We start from the raw sequence: 20996 nt of genomic DNA, 5'->3' as shown, positions 1-20996 counted from the left end.
AGAGCCCGACAAAAACCATACCGAACTCGAGGAGAGTGGCCCATAAAGTATACAGTCCACTGCAATTTTAAGGAAATCATGGTACGGAAATGGGATTTAGAAAAGGATGAAATTGAAAAACATTGACAACCTGTAAGAAGACTTTGTGTCGATTAAGATTAAACTTTCCATGATCTGATATATATACTCTCATCCATTTGTAAATGAGCGGGTCCCCACTCCCCTGTCCTTCGAGAAAAGTGAAATCTCTGTTTTCTAGAGTGGAACTTTTGCAATTGGAGAGGCAGGCGTGCGTGGGAATTTCACGCACGCATTTCAAGATAAGAAACAAATACAACCCTCCTTCAGCTTAAGTATCTTTTACCGATTTTGAAGTTGTCGTTTGTGCCGGTGTGTTATGACTAGGCATCAAACGCCGTCCATATGAAGGGAAATCGAAAATCGACTGAGAGAGATTTGTATCAAGAAAGATCGTAAAAGTGACCAGAAGCATATGATCTGAGAAATTATGACATGGCAGATTCGTGCACGCAGTGGAAGACGGGAAACAAGCCACCCAAAATTGAAATAACCTTCCGAAATTTTGAACTTTACGTATCCGTTCGTTTTTGACAAGTCCATTAAAATTAGGAAACGATTTCTGGAGATGCCGTTGGTTTTTGATAAGTCCATTTAAAAAACAAAAAAAAATAGGAAACGATTACTCGAGATGCTTCCATGTCGAATGATAAGCCTCTTTATAAATGACCGACGAAGAATATAGAAGTAATTCAAGGGAGAAAATTTATTAATATTTTAAAATAAGATGATAAAAATATGTTTTTTTAACCATCTTGATGGTTTAGGGACTTTTATATATAAAATCATTTAAATATTATATTTATATATATCTTGGTTAGGTTCAGGAAATTTTTACATTTTATTTAGGTTGCATAAAAATGTTAGGGGTCAATATTTCACAAGTGGGTCTTATATACTTTTCTAAAACAAAAAAACCACTAATTTCTATTTTTCATAAGAATAATTCACTTAAATTTTATGGTATATATTTTTTTTAATGGTCATTCAAAATCATTGTAAATTTGAATATTTTTTATAAAAATATCACTTAGCAATTTACATTTTGCATATTAGTGGCTAGTAACATTGATGTACTCTCTATTTATTTTAGGTGTGAGTATGTTTGTGGATTGTTAAGATTTGTTGGTTCTTTAAGTAAAGACTATTTCCTTGTCATTGAAGGTTGTTTCACTTAATTGGATTTGAGAGCTTCTATAACTACATAGATCCTAGATTCGTGTGTGATTGATATATTTTTTGACTAGTTATCCATTTGTGCAAGATATTGTGTATATCTTGGGATGATATTTATGTACTTACATGTGTAATATTATTTAGAAAATCAAAATGCTCAAAGTATTTTTGGTGTGTATAGGATCTACCCTCCCATTTTAACATGGTATCAAAGCTCCTCTAAGTTTGGCTCCCTCACAAGAGGGCCTAGGAACATGCAAAGTGTAGATAGTTTGAGCAGACCACCCCTGTAGTTTGCATAGAGTATCATTTTCCAACATTTAGGTCCTAAGCCCCATCCACTGAGAAAATTTAGATAAAATGTCATTTTTGTTGTTCATTGCCACTATAATTTAGTTTGGAAAAGGTGGATTTGTGTTGTTGAAGAACCCTCTATGGAAAACCAAGAATAAAAGTAGAGTGACATATCTAAAAGTGTTGTTGATAGTTCCAAGGTGGTGAAATGCAATGATAAAATGTTCAGATAAGAGATGTGGTGGAGGATCCTCAAACTGGAAAATATGCCATTTCTTTCACGTCTTTCAAGATGGTGAGAGAGGTTTGTGGAAGAGGTTGCATAAGTTTTATCATAGGGATGATATGCTAGGCCAAGTTTAAGTATGAAAGGGGTCCAACCTTATAGTAGAGTTGTAGGCTTGAATCATGCCCAATGATGGTGTTGCAAAGATGTAACAACACATGCGGGTCTAATAGATTCACATAAAAGCAAAGCAATGCAGGTCTAATAGATTCACATAAAAGAAAATAAAGTTGGCCAAAAATTGATTCAAGCAAGTGCTAGGATTTGACAATTTTGGGTAGGTTTTCAATGGAGTTTGGCCACAAGTCAAAGTTGCACTAGATGTTCTGACCCATCCTTCATCATGAGCAGTAGTAGTAATAAGGTGGGCATTGGTAAAACAGATGCAATGATGTTCAAGGTGATATTGATGGAATTTATGAATTCCAACATGTCGACGTTGAGGACCTTGGTAGCATTATCACATGTAGTGGAGATTATGAAGATGATGATGATGATAGATTTGTTTGGCATAGAGCACATAAAGGAAGTAACTTTGAATGACATATTTTGCAAAAGAGAAAATATGAATTTTTTTGTAATGATGTTAGAGGAGGTCATGTAAATGAATTTTTTCTACCAAGACTAACAATAAAGATATCGACTATTATCAAAGTGAATGGAAGAAATTATAGTTAAAAGTCTTAATGCACACATTCTTCCCTATCAATTTCAAAAGAAAAATTATTACAAACTCATTAAGTTGTTGATGCATGTCAATGTTTTAAAATAGATATCCCACTCCCTTGACAAGAAAGTTAAAAATAATCAACATTGAAACTAGTAAATGAGACCGTACTTTAAGAAAACTCTTTTGCCATTGTAATAGTTTATGGTGTTGTATAAGCATACAAATAAGCAAAAATTTGACCCTATATTCATAAGGAGAAAGGATTACATAAGTGTACGCACACATCATGCGACGGGTTCTGTTTTTATGTTACATCCGATATACTTTATAACGCAAAAGGTTTAACGAGACTTATGGCATACATATGAACTATGTTGCTTCGGGCTTTACACCTTATAAACACGCGGCACACATATATATATATATTTTGTGGTGTTTGTACCTCATTGTATAGTCGGATTTATTCTTATACTAGGGAATGTGGTCTCCACTTCACAAATATATGGTACCATTCTATATAATATTTAAGCACGATGATTGAAACCATTGCTAATAGGTTTTGCTTATGAATAAGACTAATAGAGTGGAATTGTTAAACTAATATGGATTTATATTGTTTAGTGGTCAGAGTGGTATGCAAGATATAATATATGTTGTGAAGCATACGATGATACAATTGCAAAGCAATGATTAAGTTTGCAAAGAAGTATTTAGTGACACATTTTAGAAGTTATGAAACATGTTACTGCGGGCACAATGTTTTTCGACGTAGGACAATATGTTTGGATATAAAGGCACTGTTTTATAACATGTTATTTGTAACATATTTTGTGGCACGCCACACGATCTTGAACCTGAGTGGGAATAGTTGTCATTGACTTGACAATCCATGTATCCAGGTTTGTACAACACCACAATTATTGCCATAAATTAGTATTAATGCTAAGTCCTTTCTGGAATATTGTCCAAAATTTCCATTAATAACATTTTTGATTCTCCATTCCTCTCTACCTTTTTCTGGAGTGTTGTCCAAAATTTCCATTAATAACATTTTTGATCCTCCATTCCTCTCCACCGCAAAATCATTTCCATCTAAGTCTCTTTGGTTCCTTATTCAAGAACAATGCCAATATGCCATCCTAATCACCTCTAACAGTTCTCCACATGGTGCACTCTTATATGTAAACAAGTGACACCAACATTGTCATGAATCTTATGTGCCATTTTTGTTATGAATGTAACGATTACATGGCCATCCACGTATCCCTCGCCATTACTCCTTCATTAACTCCAATACTCCTCGAGCGTCGTACAGAGCATGCCACCTTTTTACTTTGCCGATGCTTTGTCACGATATTAGTTATGTTTGTTTTTTTGTTGATTTCATTCGCCTTTGCTGAAAATTGTTTGGAAGCATGGCTCAAGGTCGAGGAGAATGGTGGCAATTGCTTCAAACTTATTACACACGTTTGAATACATTTAAGCTATTAAATATGATTTAACAATGAACAAGGTGGTATAGTTAGCATTTTGTGTAGTTTAATTTAATAAAATATTTTAATGTCATAATGTGTTGTATGTACTTTAAACAATAATAAAATTTAAAATGAATTATATGAATATTTGTTTTTTTATTTTTATTTTTATTATTATTATTTTTAATATAATTAAACATTTTTGGTAGATAAAGATTATATATATATATCATTGACATTGAAAAGAATGATAATAAGTTAATAATTATTTATTTAATATTGAATAATGGAATTTTTTTTATATAATGTTCATATTATAGTACACATGTCATGTCATTAGAGTATAGATTGATATAATGAGAGTTGTACAAATTGTACACATGTTATTTTTACATATTTTTTTCAAATTTATATTTTTTAAATTATTTTTTTGTAAATTAAAAAATAAAATCCATAAAAATTGTCTATTCAATACTTTATACCAATGAGAAAATGGAATTTTTGAATTTAATTACAAACCATTTATGTTTATGGTACATAGTAATTAATATATAATGTTATTTTTCAAATTATTTATATTTATTGTACATAGTAATTAGTGATATAGTACATATTGATTAATAATAGAGTATACGAAAGTCAATTCTTGATGTCATTACACAATAAGAGGGAAGACATTTCAACCAATCATATTTGAGATAAATAGAAATAAATTTTATTTAAAAATAATAAATTTAATTTCATAATGTTAAACTTTGGATAGATTTTAAATGTTTCTAGTAAAAAAAACTAATAACAAATCACTTGAAAACTGAAAACAGAAGTATAATAATGTAATCTAAATATAATAATAATAATGTAATCTAAATTAATGTAATCTAAACATTGATAGATCAAAATTACATTGGAATTGTATTCCTCCTGCCCTTTTTTTCCTTGTGTGTTTACTAGTTGATTAATACTATCACAATATTTTTTCCCTAATTAGATCTCCTCCTCATCGGTTAAAGTGTCAATCTAAGCTTATTACTTTATGTTCAAGTTCACTTGCATACCAAAAGAAATGAGGGTACTTATGACCTTCATAAGATTTTAGTATCACCCTATGGTTTTTTATTTATTCTTTCTTGTGTACTAAGCCTTTGAGGTCAAAGTCCTCGGGCACAAAAGTGCTTGGATTATTTTTTTAATTATTCCTTAGAATTAACCTTTATCTTGACAAATTAAAAAAGGTCGGTGAGCTGCATGTGCTTTGTTCTTAAAAGAAATTTTTTACCTCTGCACATTTTTGTATGCTTAAAGTTTGATATGCTTAAAGTTTTGTAGCGTAGCGTGGTTAGTCCCTCATCTTCCAACAAAAACCCACAATAAAAAAGTAAAATACCGCCAAGCGTTCTCGTTCCACGATTCCCACGAGGAAAATCCATTTACGGACCTTCTTTACTTCCTTTTACGAATAAAAATAAGACCTCCAATCGACGCGGTCCATGCATGATTCCCAAGAGAGGTCAAGGTTGGAACCTCAATTAACAACCCAACTGGGGGTCGTTCTTTCTTCCATTCGCTAGGTTCTTTCGTTGTTTTCCTCTGATTTACGACTAACCGGCAGGACCGGTGTGTGAGTTCGAAGGTCAAACCTAGGTCTAGGTCGGGGTTCCAGAACTTTATGCCGTTTTCCAATTGAATCACGCCCAAATACACTGGCGAATCTCACTTAAGGTCAGGTTCAGGAGTTGAACAAGTTTTCACTTACTATGGAATGTAGAGGGTTCACTAAGCTAACCTATGACCATTGGCCCAGCACTTCGAACTACAATGAATAACCATAGAATTTCTCATTGATTGAGCTTATCTTCTTCCCAAGGATTCCTTCCTCATTAATCAAAGTTTCGAATTCCTTTTCAACAATACTTTAACTCAGATTTTCTATCATAAAACATATTTATTCTAGCATAAAGGCTTACCATTGTTCAAAGACTTGTAAGGAACTAGGTTGCTGTCCTGGGTTCACTTCATTATAAATTACCTTGGTGTAGAGCTTTACAACTCAAAGGAATAAAGACACAAAAACTAACTTAGACCAATATTTTGTACAACAACCTAACAAGTAGCGAACCATCTTAGGCATAAAACACTTTTTCTTTCTTTCTTTTTCAGAGTCCTTTGCATCCACGAGGTCCTCGACATACACATACATACATCCAAGAAGGGAATAACTTCAAAACAAAAAGAGGAGGCTTTGGCTAAAATTAGCCTCTTTAAAACCCGATAACTGGGCTTCTCTAGAAGTTGTATATTAACGAAATAACCAACTATACCAAATAAAAGGACACATCAATAAACAAAACAACAAAATTTGGCGTAGTTATCCCAAAAGGGACACGTAAGAAAACTGTAACAGAAATTTACATAGGGAAACATTTTCTTAAGAAAACAAAAAATCATGGAGCAATGATCCTACATCAAACTCCTTTGAAATAGAAAATTTTATGGACTCATGTGCATGAGGATTGCAATAGTTCTGCCATGGTTTATACTTTCTTCTTTGTTCATCCAAACTTCTTCTTCCATTGGAACAGGCACTCATTATAATTATTGTTTCTAATTTTTTTGATAAGTTTTTGGTCAAGGATCCTCTCCATTTGTAGCTTTCAAGTTGTAGATAGCTGAGTCTCCCACTAACTTCGTTCTTGTCCATTCTGGTCTTCTTCTCCAGGTTCCTTCTAAGGATACAAATTTGCAACATTAAATATAGGAGAAATTCCTACATCCAATGGTAACTCGATCTCATAATCATTTGCTAAGAACTTCCTCGAGACCTTGCACGGACCAATTTTTTTTAGATTTAGCTTATTGTATTCATGCATTGGGAACCTTTCCTTCCTCAAATGAGTTAAAACTGTGTTCCCGACATAAACATTTACCTCTCTTCACTTAACATAATCTCTCTACTTATATTTAAGATTACTTTCCTGTAGTTTCCCTTTGACCTTCTCATGAATCATTTGCATTTTTGATTCTCTTCTTTCCCAAATTCTTGAGCTTATAAATTCCCCTTGCATGCATGCCATATACAAACTTAGAAGGACTTTTTTCTGTGCTCCTATTAGGAGAATCATTATAGGACAACTCATATTCTGGGATAGTTTGATCCCATTGATTATTATGTTGATTAACAGGACACATTAATAAATTTCCCAAACTCCTATTAATGATGTAGGAGGTTGACGAAAATGGGTGGTAGTCGTGAATTAGACTACTGGTTAACTTTGTAACCAATCAGCTACACACAAACAGATTTTGTATGTGGATTTTCCTCCTGAGGGTCCTACTTATCTAACCAATCACTGTCGGTCCCTTGTTGACTTCTCCTTATATCAGGTGCTTCAATTTGCGCCATTGATCTCACTTCTCTAGATCCAACGGATATCACGTCGTCTGATCACCAACTAACCTGGACGATCTCCACTGTCGATGTGACCCGTCCAATCGAACAACTATCGCGCAATCTTGCATGCATTCTTGCACGACCGATATTATGTCAAGAGCGTGTGAGAAAAGTAGTTTTCTCGTGCTACATGTCACCCACTAAGGTTAATCGCGTGAAGTTGAGAAATACCATTTACCTCTTCTTAAGTGCATGAGATACCATTTACCACTTGGGAATACTACCCACATGCTAAATAAATAACTTTAAGAAACATGGTCTAATAGAGGTTTAGCTTAATCTCAAAATAAAGCCTTAACGCTAATTAATAGTGATTAACATAAAACACATAAATAGAAATTAATACCCGATTACAGTCCAAAACGCTGATACACAACTACAAATGAATTTCTACACTAGAACAATGTTTCCACACCACACTTCAATCAATTATTCAACAAAATGGAAATTACAAAGTCTTGGCCCTCTCGGCTTGATCACAACAGTTTGTCTGACCTCTTTTTCAATCTCAAACCCTAACTCTCACTTACTCACTCTATTCTCGATCATCTAATCTCTCTGTCATTAGATTCTTTCCTCTTTTATGAATCAAATCCTATCCTAACTGCATTGACAACTCAATCTCTATTTTTATCAACTCAACCATTAAATCCCTATTCTCAAGCTTTGATACACACCTATACTAACAACTTATCTCCTATTCTAAAAATAATACAATATTCTAATTATTACAATAATTGGAATAAAGATAAGTTTCGAGAGATCCAACCCTCTCTACTAAGAATTGATTTTGACCACCCAGGTCAATGAAGTTCATCTCTTGTTAACCACAACATGTGAACATACAATCACATTGCTGGCTAAGTTCGGATTCTCCTCCATCAGACTCCAGGGGAAGAAAAGAATTCTTCATCAAACTTTTAGGATTTACTCCATACTTCTGTAATTCTACTGTTGTTATCCAACTAGCATCCTCTACTGGTTGTCCCTTCCATTTGACTAGATACTGAAAATAACCCTGTCCTCTGGTTCTTTTGGATGCTCTTTTCTCCAAATCAGCTTCCACCTCTTTCTTGACTGCCTTTGGCATTTGTTCTTCCCAGTTTAAAGTTTGAACTTCATCTCCTGTAGGTTCCTTCTATAGCTCTGATTCTATCTCCTTGTATGGATACAAATATGCAACATTGAAGATAGGTGATATTCCAATCCCTCCTAGCAATTCAATCTCATAAGCATTAGTTGAAAACTTCCTCACAATATTGAATGGCCATATCTTTTTCATCTTTAGTTTATCGTAAGTCCCAACAAGAAATCGTTCTTTTCTCAAGTATACCATCAATAGATCTCCCACTTGGAATTATTTTTCTCTCCTCCTCATATCATCTCTTATTTTTTATTTGCCACTAATTTCCTACAATCTCTCTTTGACATCTTCTTGTAGTCTCTGCATCTGCTCTGCAAACTCTTCAACTTTTGCACTTCTGTCTCCTGCTTACCCAAATTTCTGAGTTCATACACAGCTCTTGGATTCATTCCAAAAACAATCTAAATGGACTCATACCAGTACTTCAGTTTGGAGTGTCAATATAAGAAAACTCAGCTTGAGAAAGTGCTAAATCCCACTGGTTAGGAATTTTATACACTAAACTTCTCAATATGTTTCCCAAGCTTCTGTTTACCACTTCGGTTTCTGTCCATCTGTTTGAGGATGATATGTTGAACTGAAACTAAGGTTGGAACCTAGTTTCTTCCAAAGAGTTCTCTAGAAATGCCCAACAAACTTTGTATCCCTATCAAACACAATACTTACAAGCAATCCGTATAACCTTACAACCTTTGAAAAAAACTAATTAGCAATATGTGTTGCATCACTAGTCTTTTTACATGCAATGAAATGTGCCATTTTGGAAAATCTATCTACCACAACATAAATGGAATAATTCCCTCTTTGAGTTCTAGGTAACCCCAAAAAAAATTCCATACTAATTGCATCCCATGGTCGGTCTGGTATTGGCAATGGCTGGTACAATCCTGTATTTTGGCTTCTCCCTTTAGCATGCTGACAGATTCTGCACTTTTCAACAAATTTCTTAACATCAGTTTGCATCTTTGGCCAATAGTAAAAAGAATTTACCTGAGCAAAGATTTTGTCTTGTCCAAAGTGACCAGATAATCCTCCACTGTGTTTCTCCTTGATTATGTTTTCCCTCATAGAACATTTGGGAATGCGCAATTTGTTACCTTTAAATAGTAAACCTCTTTGGATAAGATAATCTAACCACTGATTACTATTATGAACTATTGAATTTTGTACAACTGGATAAATATCTTTGAATTCTGCATTATCTTGATACATATCAACCATTTCTTCAAATCCTACAACACCAACTCTTAATTCTTGTACAATGAAATTTACCCTGCTCAAAGCATCAACAACTTTGTTCAACTTACCACTTGTGTGTTTTATCACAAAAGTAAAACTCTGTAAAAACTCTACCCACTTGGCATGTTTCTGGTTCAATTTTGGCTGGTTGTTTATGAACTGTAATGCATGATTGCCAGAATACAATACAAACTCCTTTGGTAGCAAATAATGTCTCCATTTTTTTAAAGCTTGCACAATAGCATAAAATTATTTATCATAAGAAGAATACTTCTTCTTAGCTTCATTTAGTTTCTCACTAAATTAGGATATTGGTCTTTGTTCCTGACTCAAAACTGCTCCAATTGCAACTCCACTAGCATCAGTTTCAACTTGGCAAACTTTCCCAAAATGAAGTAAAGCTAAAACTAGTTTCTTTGTAATTTTCTTCTTCGGCAACTTAAAATTTCAGTCTGCTTCTTCTGTCCACTTGAATATCTGATTAGTCTCTTTGATTGTTTCAATAATTGGTGCACAAATCTGACTAAAACTTCTGATAATTTTTCTATAAAAACTTGCAAGACCATGAAAGCTTCTTACCTAAAATATGTTTCTTGGAGTAGGCTAGTTCCAAATTGCTTGGACTTTCTCTGGATCCATTTTCAAACCTTCTTTAGAAACTACAAATCCCAAATAGATTAATTCTTCTTTCATGAAACTACATTTCTTTAGATTTATCAGCAGTTTCTCTTTCTACAAAGTTCTTAAAACCAACTTAAGATGCTCCAGATGTTCTTCTATGCTTCTACTAAAAACTATAATATCATAAAGATAGAAAATGAAAAACTTTCCTGCATATTCCTTCAAGACTTCATTCATTAATCTCATGAATGTGCTAGGTGAATTAGTGAATCCAAAAGGCATCACTAACTATTCGTACAACCCACTATTTGTTTTAAATATAGTCTTCCATTCATCTCCCTCTCTAATCCTTATTTGATGATATACACTCTTCAGATCTATTTTAGAAAAGTACTTTGACCCACTTAAACAATCCACCAAATCATCCATGCATGGTAAAGGAAATCTATACCTGATAGTAATCTTGTTTATGGCTCTGGAATGTGTACACATACAGCATTAACCACCTTTCTTTGGACTGAGTACTGTTGGTACAAAACATGGACTAAGACTCTCTCTGATTAATCCCGTATCCATCAGTGCCCGTACTTGTCTTTCAACTTCTGCATTTTCTTGAGGAGTTAAACTGTATGATGCTTTATTTGGAAAATTGGCTCCATGTATTAGATCAATATGATGACTAATACTCCTGATGGGTGGTAATGCATTTGGCAACTCATTCACAATAACATCAACAAAATCACTCAACAGAGTTTTGATTTCTTCAGATAAATCATATAATTTTGTGGAAGTTAAAATTACCTTAGGTCTCCTTATGATAGCAAAATGCATCTGTTCATCCTTCTTGACTTCTTGCATAAATTCTTTCCCACTCATCAGCATAACACTGTTTCTAGACACTTCTTTGCCTACTTCATCCTTCAATGGCAGTAGTGTGTGTTTATTTCCATCCTTCTCTAGAGTGTAAGTATTTCTTCTCCCATCATGAATAGATTTCCAATCAATTTGCCAAGGTCTTCCCATCAACACATGGCATACATCCATTAGCATTACATCACACAATATCACATCCTTATAAGTACCAATCTATATCTCTACCTTGCATTATTTTGTCACAATAAGCTGATGTCCTTTTTGAAGCCATGATACTTTGTAAGGAGTGGGGTGTACTATTTTCACTAGTCCTAACTTGTCGACCATTTCTATAGAAACAAGTTTATCAGTGCTTCCACTATCAATTATCAGTTTACAACATTTTACTTTGGACTTGCATGTAGTTTTGAATAAACTCTTTCTCTGAGCTGGTTCTCTTGTCTCTTTCTTTGCCTTACGCAATACCCTTTTCAACAACAAGGATTCTCCTACTTCAGGTGATTCTTCCTTGTTTGCAATTTGAGGTTTCTCTTCCCTTGCCTCAACCACATTAACATTCCTCTGATTTGTTACTTTATTATGAGGACAATCCCATGATCCATGTCCCCATTCTCCACATGTGTAACACCAAATTTCTCTTCATCAACCTCTTCCTTTGGGTGCAAATCTTCCTCTACTAAATTCTCCTCTCTGTGGTGGTATACTACTTGAACCTCCTGCTTCACCTTAAGGGTGCTGAAATCTTGATCTGGTAGTTCCTCTACCTCTTGTTGAACTTTTTCCTCTATTCCTCTGATTTTGCTTCCTCAACATCTTCTCTTCTGCCTTCAAAGCTTCTTGATAGTCATATTCAAAAGTCTTCAGACTTAGCAATCTGATTTCATCTTGTATGTCATATCTCAACCCATTTATGTATCTAGCTACCTTTTCTACATCATCCTCTGCATGCCCTGCTCTAATGCTCAGCTTATAAAACTCTTATGTGTATTCTTTGACAGTCATTCGTTTTTGCCTCAAATTTTGTAACTGTCGGAAAAGATTTAACTGATAATATTTTCACATAAATTTGGCTTTCAATCTACTTACCATTTTATCTCATTGTTTGATCTTGGACTTCCCTTTTCTTGCTATAGATGTTTGTAATCCATCCCACCAGATAGTTGCATGACCCTTCAATCTAGTAACTACAAATTTCACCTTCTTTCTGTCATCAACCTCCTCATAGTCAAAATACTTGTCTAATGCACTGATCCAGTCCATCAACTCTTCTACATTGAGATTCCTGTCATACAAAAGTATTTCCACCTTTGGTCTTCGACTTTCTTTGGTCAATATCTTGATAACTTTGGCAGCTTCACTTTCATCCTCTTCTTCTTCCTCAAAAGATTCTTCTGCAACACTGGCATCTCCTACATCAGGTGCTCTCCTCTAAGCAGTCTCCATTGTCTCCATCCTTGTACATAGATTCTGGATCTCATCCAGCAGAACTGCATTCGCTATAGGTCTTCCCTGACTTATGCCTCCTTCTCTCCTCGGTGGCATGTTTACTATAGCAAAACTTAATCTCTGTGCTCTGATACCAAAAATGACGTAGGAGGTTGACGAAAATGGGGTGGTAGTCTCGAATTAGACTACTGGTTAACTTTATAACCAATCAGCTGCGCACAAACAAATTTTGTATGTGGATTTCCCCCCTAAGGGTCCCGCTTATCTGACCAATTGTTGTCAGTCCTTCGTTGACTTCTCCTTATATCAAGCTCTTCAATCTGCGTCGTTGATCTCACATCTCCAGATCCAATGAATATCATGTCGTCTGCTCACCAACTAACCTGAATGATCTCCACCGTTGATGTGTCCCTCCAATCGAATGGCTATTGCGCAATCTCACGTGAATTCTTACATAACCGATATCAGGTTGAGAGTGTGCAAGAAAAGTAGTTTTCTCGTGCTACGTGTCACCCGCTAAGGTTAATCGTGTGAAATTGAGAAATGGCATTTACCTCTTCTTAAGCACGCGAGATATCGTTTACCACTTGGGAATACTGCCCACGTGCTAAATACACAACTTTAAGAAACATGGTCTAATAGAGGTTTAGCTTAATCTCAGAATGAAGCCTTAACGCTAATTGACAACAATTAACAATGAAAACATAAATGGAAATGAATACCCGATTAGGGTCCAGAACGTCGATACACAGCTACAAATGAATTTCTACACTAAAACAGTGCGTCCACACCACACTTCAATCAGTTATTCAAAAAAATTGAAATTATAGAGTCTTGGCCCTCTCGACTCGATTACAACAGTTTATCTGACCTCTATTTCAATAGCAAACCCTATCTCTCACTCAAACTCTCACTTACTCACTCTATTCTCGATCATCTAATCTCTCTATCAATATATTCTTTCCTCTTTTATGAATCAAATCCTATCCTAACTACATTGACAACTTAATCTCTATTTTATCAACCCAACCATTAAATCCCTATTCTCAAGCTCTGATACACACATATACTAACAACTTATCTCCTATTATAAAAATAATACAATATTCTAATTATTACAATAATTGGAGTAAAGATAATTTTCGAGAGATCCAACCCTCTCTACTAAGAATTGATTTTGACCACTTAGGTCAATGAAATTCATCACCTGTTAGCCACAACATGTGAAAATACAATCACGTTGCTGGCTAAGTCTAGATGCTCCTACATCAATTAACTACTTCAGTTTGTCGATTTGTTAGGGTATGGTAGGATGAACTCCATGTCAAGTTTGTCCCCATTTTCTTTCATAAAGTCCTCCAGAAATGGACAACAAACTTGGTGTCTCAATATGAGACAATGCTCCTTAGTATTCCATGTAGTATCACCACTTCCTGAAAAAGAATAAAAATAAAAATAAATAAATAAATTAATTCTAATGTGGGAAGCATCATTTTTTATTGAAGAGGGTGTGAAGTGTGCATGATTTTAGAAAGTTTGTCCATTACTAAAAAAATTGAGTCATTTTTCCTTTGAGTTCTTGGAAAACCTAGAAAAAAGTCCATACTAATGGTTTCCTAAGATCTATTGGGTATGGGAAATGGCTGATATAGCTTTGCAATTTGCTACCTCGCTTTAGCATGCTGACAAATTATGCATCCATCCACAAACTTTTTAACATCAATTCTCATACTTGGAAAAAAATAAAAATAATTTAATTGGACATATGTCTTGTCATGTATAAAGTGAATAGTAAGTCCTCCACTGTGCTTCTCTTTCAACAAATTGTCCCTCATTAATTCTCATGGGATGCATAGTTTGTTTCCCTTAAAAATAGTCCTTCTTAAATCATGTACACAAGCCAAAAAATTCTATCTTTGGCGACATAATTCTCACAAGCTTCATAAACTTCCTTGAAATATGGATCTTCCTTGTATAATCCTTGGAGGTGTTCATAACCCAAATTGTTGACTTGTAGCTCCTGCAAATACATCTCCTCCTCAAACCATCAACAACTTTGTTAGAACTTCCACTAATATGTTTCAAAACAAAAGAAAAAATTTGCATGTATTCAACCCATTTGGCATGTCTCTAGTTCAACTTGTCTTGTTTGGTTATGAACTGCAACACATGATTATTTGTATACAATATAAACTCCTTGGGCATAAGGTAATTCCTCCACTTCTTGAGGGGCTGAATTATTGTATACAATTCCTTGTCATAAGTGGAATACTTCTACTTAGTCTTATTTATTTTTTCACTAAAATACGTAACTAGCCTATCATCATGGCTAAGAACAATTCTAATAGGCATTCCATTCGCATCACATTGTACCTAAAAAGGCTTTTGGAAATTAGGAAAAACTGAAACAGGTTGTCATGTGATTTTCTTCAACAATTGTAATGCTTCTTTTGTTATTATTGTCCATTTAAAGATTGTTTTTCCTTTTTAATAGTTTCATCTAGTAGTGCACAAATGTGACTAAAATTATGAATAAATTTCTGGTAAAAACTAGCCAACCCATGGAAGCGTCTCACTTCATAGATACTCGTTAGAGAAGGCCAATATTTAATGAATTACACCTTATCAGGGCATGTTTTCATCCCTTCAAAAGAAATCACAAATCCTAAATAAACCAACTATGTTTTAAGAAAATATCACTTCCTCAGACTTATTAGAAGTTTCTCTTGCTACAATTTCTTGAATCACAGTTCTAAAGATCTTAGATGTTCCTCCTTGGTCCTATCGTACACAAGGATATCACCCAAATAAACAATCATGAAATTATCAATGAATTAATTGAGTACCTCTTTCATGATCCTCATAAAAGTATTAGGTGTTTCGGTCAAGCCAAATGGCATAACCAACCATTTGTACAAGCCATCATTGGTTTTGAACGTTGTCTTCCACTCCTCCCCTTCTTTCATTAAAATATGATGATACCCACTCTTTAAATCTATTTTGGAAAACTATATAGCACCACTGGGGCAATCCATATGTCATCCATGCAGGGTAAAGGAAATCTATACCTCATGGTTTTCTTGTTAATAGCTCTGGAATTAGTGAACATCCTCCAACCCCTGTCTTTTTTTGGACACAGGATAGTTGGAACAGCACAAGGAATCATGCTTTTTCTAATCAATCCTGTGTCTAATGACTCCTGGAAGTGATTTATAATTTATACATTCTATTTAGGTGTAATATGGTAAGCTTCCTTGTTGGGAAAACTGATTCCTGCAATTAAATCATTATGATGACTAATGCTCCTTACAGGTGGTAAGGCATTTGACAACTCATTGAAAATAACACTTGCAAAGTCATCTAACAATGATTGGATTTCAATAGGTAACTCCTTCCAATTTATATGCATAAGGACAGTCTTAATCTTACTAATTAAATCAAATGACACCTATTCTTCTCGCTTTACTTCTTGCAACAAATCCTTCTCGGTCACCATTAATACACTGGGATATGCTTCATCTTTGGTTTCTTTCTCTTCTAAGGGTAAAAGCATGTGCCTGTAGTTATCTTTTTTGAAGGAGTAGGTATTTGTCCTCCCATCATGGGTATCTCCTTTATCATACTACCATGTGACCTTCCTACTAAGACATGAAAGACATCCATCGGCATGATGCCACAGAACACCTCATCCTTGTAGTTTTCAATCTAGAACTCTTCCTTGCTTTGTTTGTTGAACAGAATCTGATGTCCCTTTTGCAACCATGCCACCCAATAAGGCTTGAGATATGTGATCCTTTTTAACCCCAATTTCTCCACTATTTATGAAAAAATCAAATTATATGTGCTTCCACTATCAATAATCACTTTGCTACATTTTCCCTTGGACTTGCAAACTGTTTTAAACAAGTTGCTTCATTGTGTTGACTCTTTCTTATCCTTTTCTCCTTTAATTAAAATTATATTCAACATTAGGGTTTCACCCAACTCAGGGTTTTCCTAAATTACTTATTTCCTCTTCCTTGGCTTTTGCAACATATGCTCCTCTTTGACTTGCTGATTTATTTTCAGGAAAATTCCATGACATATGGCTTGTCTTTCCACATATGTAACACTTGATTTCTCTATATTTGCCTCTGCCTCTTTGGAAAAATCTTATGCCTCTTGATTCTAATCCCCTTGGATATTGACTACTTGAACTCCCTACTTCCTCTCTTGGGGTTTTCACACTTCCCTTGTTTTCAGATCCTTTCCCTCTAGTTAGACGCCTTCTTTTGGTGCATTGGCTTTACTTCCTAGATAAATTTTCTTCTACCCTTAGTGTTTCCTGATAGGAATCCTTCACAATATTGAAGGGTAAGAGGCTAATTTCATCATTAATTTCAAACCTCAGGCCATTTATATACTTGGTCACCTTCTCCACATCATCCTCAATGTGACCTACCTCTATATTCACCCTATAGAATTCCTCTATGTATTCTTTAACTGTCATGGACTTCTGTTGATCTAGGATATTTTATTCAGTGGTGTTAGAAAAATTGCATAAAATATCATGTAAAACAATAAATATGACACTTTAGGAAGAATAAACACATAAAGAGGTCATAAATAATATCCACCAATGTTTGATAACAAAGTTCACTTGATATGGGCTACATCTTTGGGCCCAGCTTCAAAGTGGAGAGGTCTCTCCATTCATCTCAATGGAAAGAAAGGAAAGCACATGAAAAATACATCATTATAACTCACTTCTAGGAGTGAACTGAAATTGGGCTGATCAAATACCAAATGTGACTACACCAGTGAAATCCTTGCAAAATTATAAGTAATATGAGTATAAACTCGACCAGATTCTGACAACGTCAACACTAGAGCCCCTAAAGAATATCGAAGATTCCACAACATAATACTATGGTAATATACTTGATAATATTTGAAGGAATATTCCCTAGGAATATACTTGAAAACCGCACCCACAAGATGTTCCATAGGCTAGATTTTGCCCTTGCATCCTCGTTCTTCCCTGTTGTTCTTTGACGGGTCCTCCCTCTACCCATTCGTTATTGGTTGAATTAAATAAATAGTTTAAATACCATTTGGATGCAAGACATATCAAAGCCCTGCCTATTGGACAGTTGGTTGACATGGTGCAATATTACTGTTTGTTCTGATGGGGTCAGAGGTTCAAACCCCCACGTACCTATTTTATGTTATATTTGAATTATTTAAAACTATGTGCCTATTAATATATTATTTTTAAAACATTGTTAAATCGCTCGTTAATTATCCTTCATTTGAACACTAATTTTTCCATTTTAGTTTAGGTCCATTTGGTTTCTCGTTGGATACCACGTGGTTCCATTTGATTGGCACATGTGGCCCAATTCTATTGGTACAACTATCATGTTGCTAAACTTAGCATGATGTCACCATATTTGGCAGTTGTACGAAATTTAACCCTAGCTAACATTGTCACCCAAACTTAACCATAATGTTGTCAAATTTAGTTGCTAGTTTAGGCAGTCTGCTAACTTGGAGATGGCCCAAACTTATATGGTACTAACTAAAAATTTATCCTTTTGCCAAATTTGACTATAACTTTGACTAGGCATAACTTTCGCATAAAAACTCATATTGAGGCATTATTTGCATCATTATATTTCTTCCAATGAGATCTTCAACTTGATGCTCGTTTTACTAAATTTTGAGGACTTCAATTTTTAGGTCTTTTTGGATCCTTCTGGATTATCTACCACAAATTTTATAACTACCTAAACAAAATCAATTGGAAATTTTTGGGCATGAACTTTCTCTTGAATTTTTCCACCATTCTATCCCAAATTTTAATCTTCACCTTTCCCTTTTTTCTCTGATCTTCCTATAACTCATGCCACCAGAGTTCCTCATGTCCCCATAATCTAGTCACAATGTACTTGAACATCTTCTCCTTCTCAACATCCTCATAGTAACAATACTTGTCTAGAGTGTTGATCCAATCTAAAAACTCCTCCACATTCAGTTTGCCATCATAAGTGACCCTTCCATCATTGTTTTGGACCCAACCTTGGTAGCCAACGTAATACATTGCTCATCTTACTGCTTTCTTCCTAGAGTTATTTCCACCTCATCCTTAGAACTCATGTCCTCACTCTCACCGATTTCTCCTACATCAGGTTCTCGTCCCTAGGTAGCTTCCATGAACTCTATTATTTCTTGGATATTCCCCAATTCCAATTTGAAGTCCTCTTCCATTCCATGCCCTTCTCGGCTTCCTCTTCTAGGTGGCATACTAACATCAAAACTCTTAACATATTCTCAAATTTTGCTTGTAGTTACAGGATTTTTGCAGAGCTCAAAAGCATGCTCTGTTACCACAATTAATGCAATTTAGTGTGGTTAGTCCCTCTTCCTCAAGAAAAACCCACAACCAAAAATTAATTACCTCCAGATTTTCTCATTCCACGATTCCTGTGAGGAAAATCCATTTACGAACCCTCTTTCCTTTCCTTCCTCCTTTTTTAAGAAATAATAAAGGTTGGATACCAATTTGATATTGAGAAAGAAATGAAACTTCTAAATTATTTCCAGAAGACAAAATATCCTATATTGTTCAAGGTCTTGGAAGCAAGACTTGCAAAATATGAGAAAAATAGAAAAGTAAATGTGGAATGCACACAATGCAATAAATAGTTTTATTCAGTTCCAACTAATGCTAATATACTCAATTCTTCAAATGAACACGTGAAATCAAAGAAACTGTTGTAGTCGCTACAACAACCAAAATTTTTGGGCATATCCGAAATTTCAGGTCCCCCTCTACTCGCCTAGCCCATTAGGATTTCGATCGGGTGTTCAAATGATCCCTCTCCTCATAACCCTTCCTATCAAATCCTGATGTCTAGCCCCATTTTGGCGCCCACCTATCATATGTTACCTCAACCAACCTCATGATCACATTAGGTTTTGGAAGGTTTATTGCATCTAGGGTGTATTGGGGGTTTCCCGTGACTTCGAGGCTTTTGTTTCCATAATTTACATCACAATCAGTGGATGAATTGTGTATGGGCAGACGATTCTTTAATATGGCTTTCCTTAGGATTAACCAGATTAAGGTTTAGGGGAAACCCTAGATTGTCAAAATAAGGGTTCCCTTCCACTTTAACCTGCTTCATATACCCCTACGGGTGCATTGTAATCGAAATTGTATGACATTATGGTGAATCATTGCAGGTCATATTCTCCTAGGTTCATGGTTGGTTCCCCATCTCAGCAACCGCGTTAGGGGTTGTAATTTTCATGATGTTCCCTTAGCATCTTCGTAACCCTAGGTGCATGTGATTAAGGATCTAAGTGTGCTTTGAATTAGTCCTCACTCTCTAAGGTTCTTATCATCTTCACTTTTCTCATCTTATCTCGAAGCATGATCACATCAATAGCATTATGGTTTATGGGGATACATTTTGTCGATGGTATTGCCTTCCCATCATCCTCATCCCCCCAAAATGTATTAGGGTTTGCGCATTATATCCCCATCTTGCACACCTGAAACCCTGGATGGTCAAATAAATCCCCAACCTTGTTTAATATGGAATTGATAGTAGACCATAGCATCATCTTGGATGCACTAGGGTTGAAGGGATTTTAATGATTCCCTAATTATAACCTCGATCTCTTCCCTCTCCAAGATGTAATCATAGCTTCGGTCCTAGACATGAAAACTACAGATTCATTATTGAATTTGAGCCAATTCACATGCTAAGGGGTTTGATACATTTGATAAAGTGTCCTTTACATAGCCAAGGTTAAAACCTTGGATGTTATACATGCACTCAATTTATCATGCTTGTAGGAAGGTTGTTTACATTAGAGGTATTTATGTCCCCATAACAAGTATTTTAAGATTTGGCCCCATGTTCATTATGCTCATAGGTATTAACATCTAAGTGTGCAAATAATTTTCTTGTGACATATAATATTACCAACATCTAATATTACCTTTGTACATATAGGCTCGACAATAGTGGAGGCGAAGGTTTTGTGTAATCTCACTAAAGATCGCGATGAAACCTCTCACATATGAAGAGTGAAGTATTTAGGTCATCGCTAATGACCAACACCCATGAGATCTCTACACTACAAAATTACCTTTTTGAGCACGCTGAAGGTGAATGGTTGACCACATATTAGATAAGTTATGAAGGGGTCATCAGTGAGCATAGAATAGAAGGGGCGCATTGATATTTATGAGG

This window comes from Pinus tabuliformis, chromosome 4_2 (assembly GCF_031772625.1).
Source record: "Pinus tabuliformis cultivar Carrire ecotype Pingquan chromosome 4_2, CPIR1, whole genome shotgun sequence".
Taxonomy (NCBI): Eukaryota; Viridiplantae; Streptophyta; class Pinopsida; order Pinales; family Pinaceae; genus Pinus; species Pinus tabuliformis.
Note: the sequence above shows the minus strand (reverse complement) of the source record.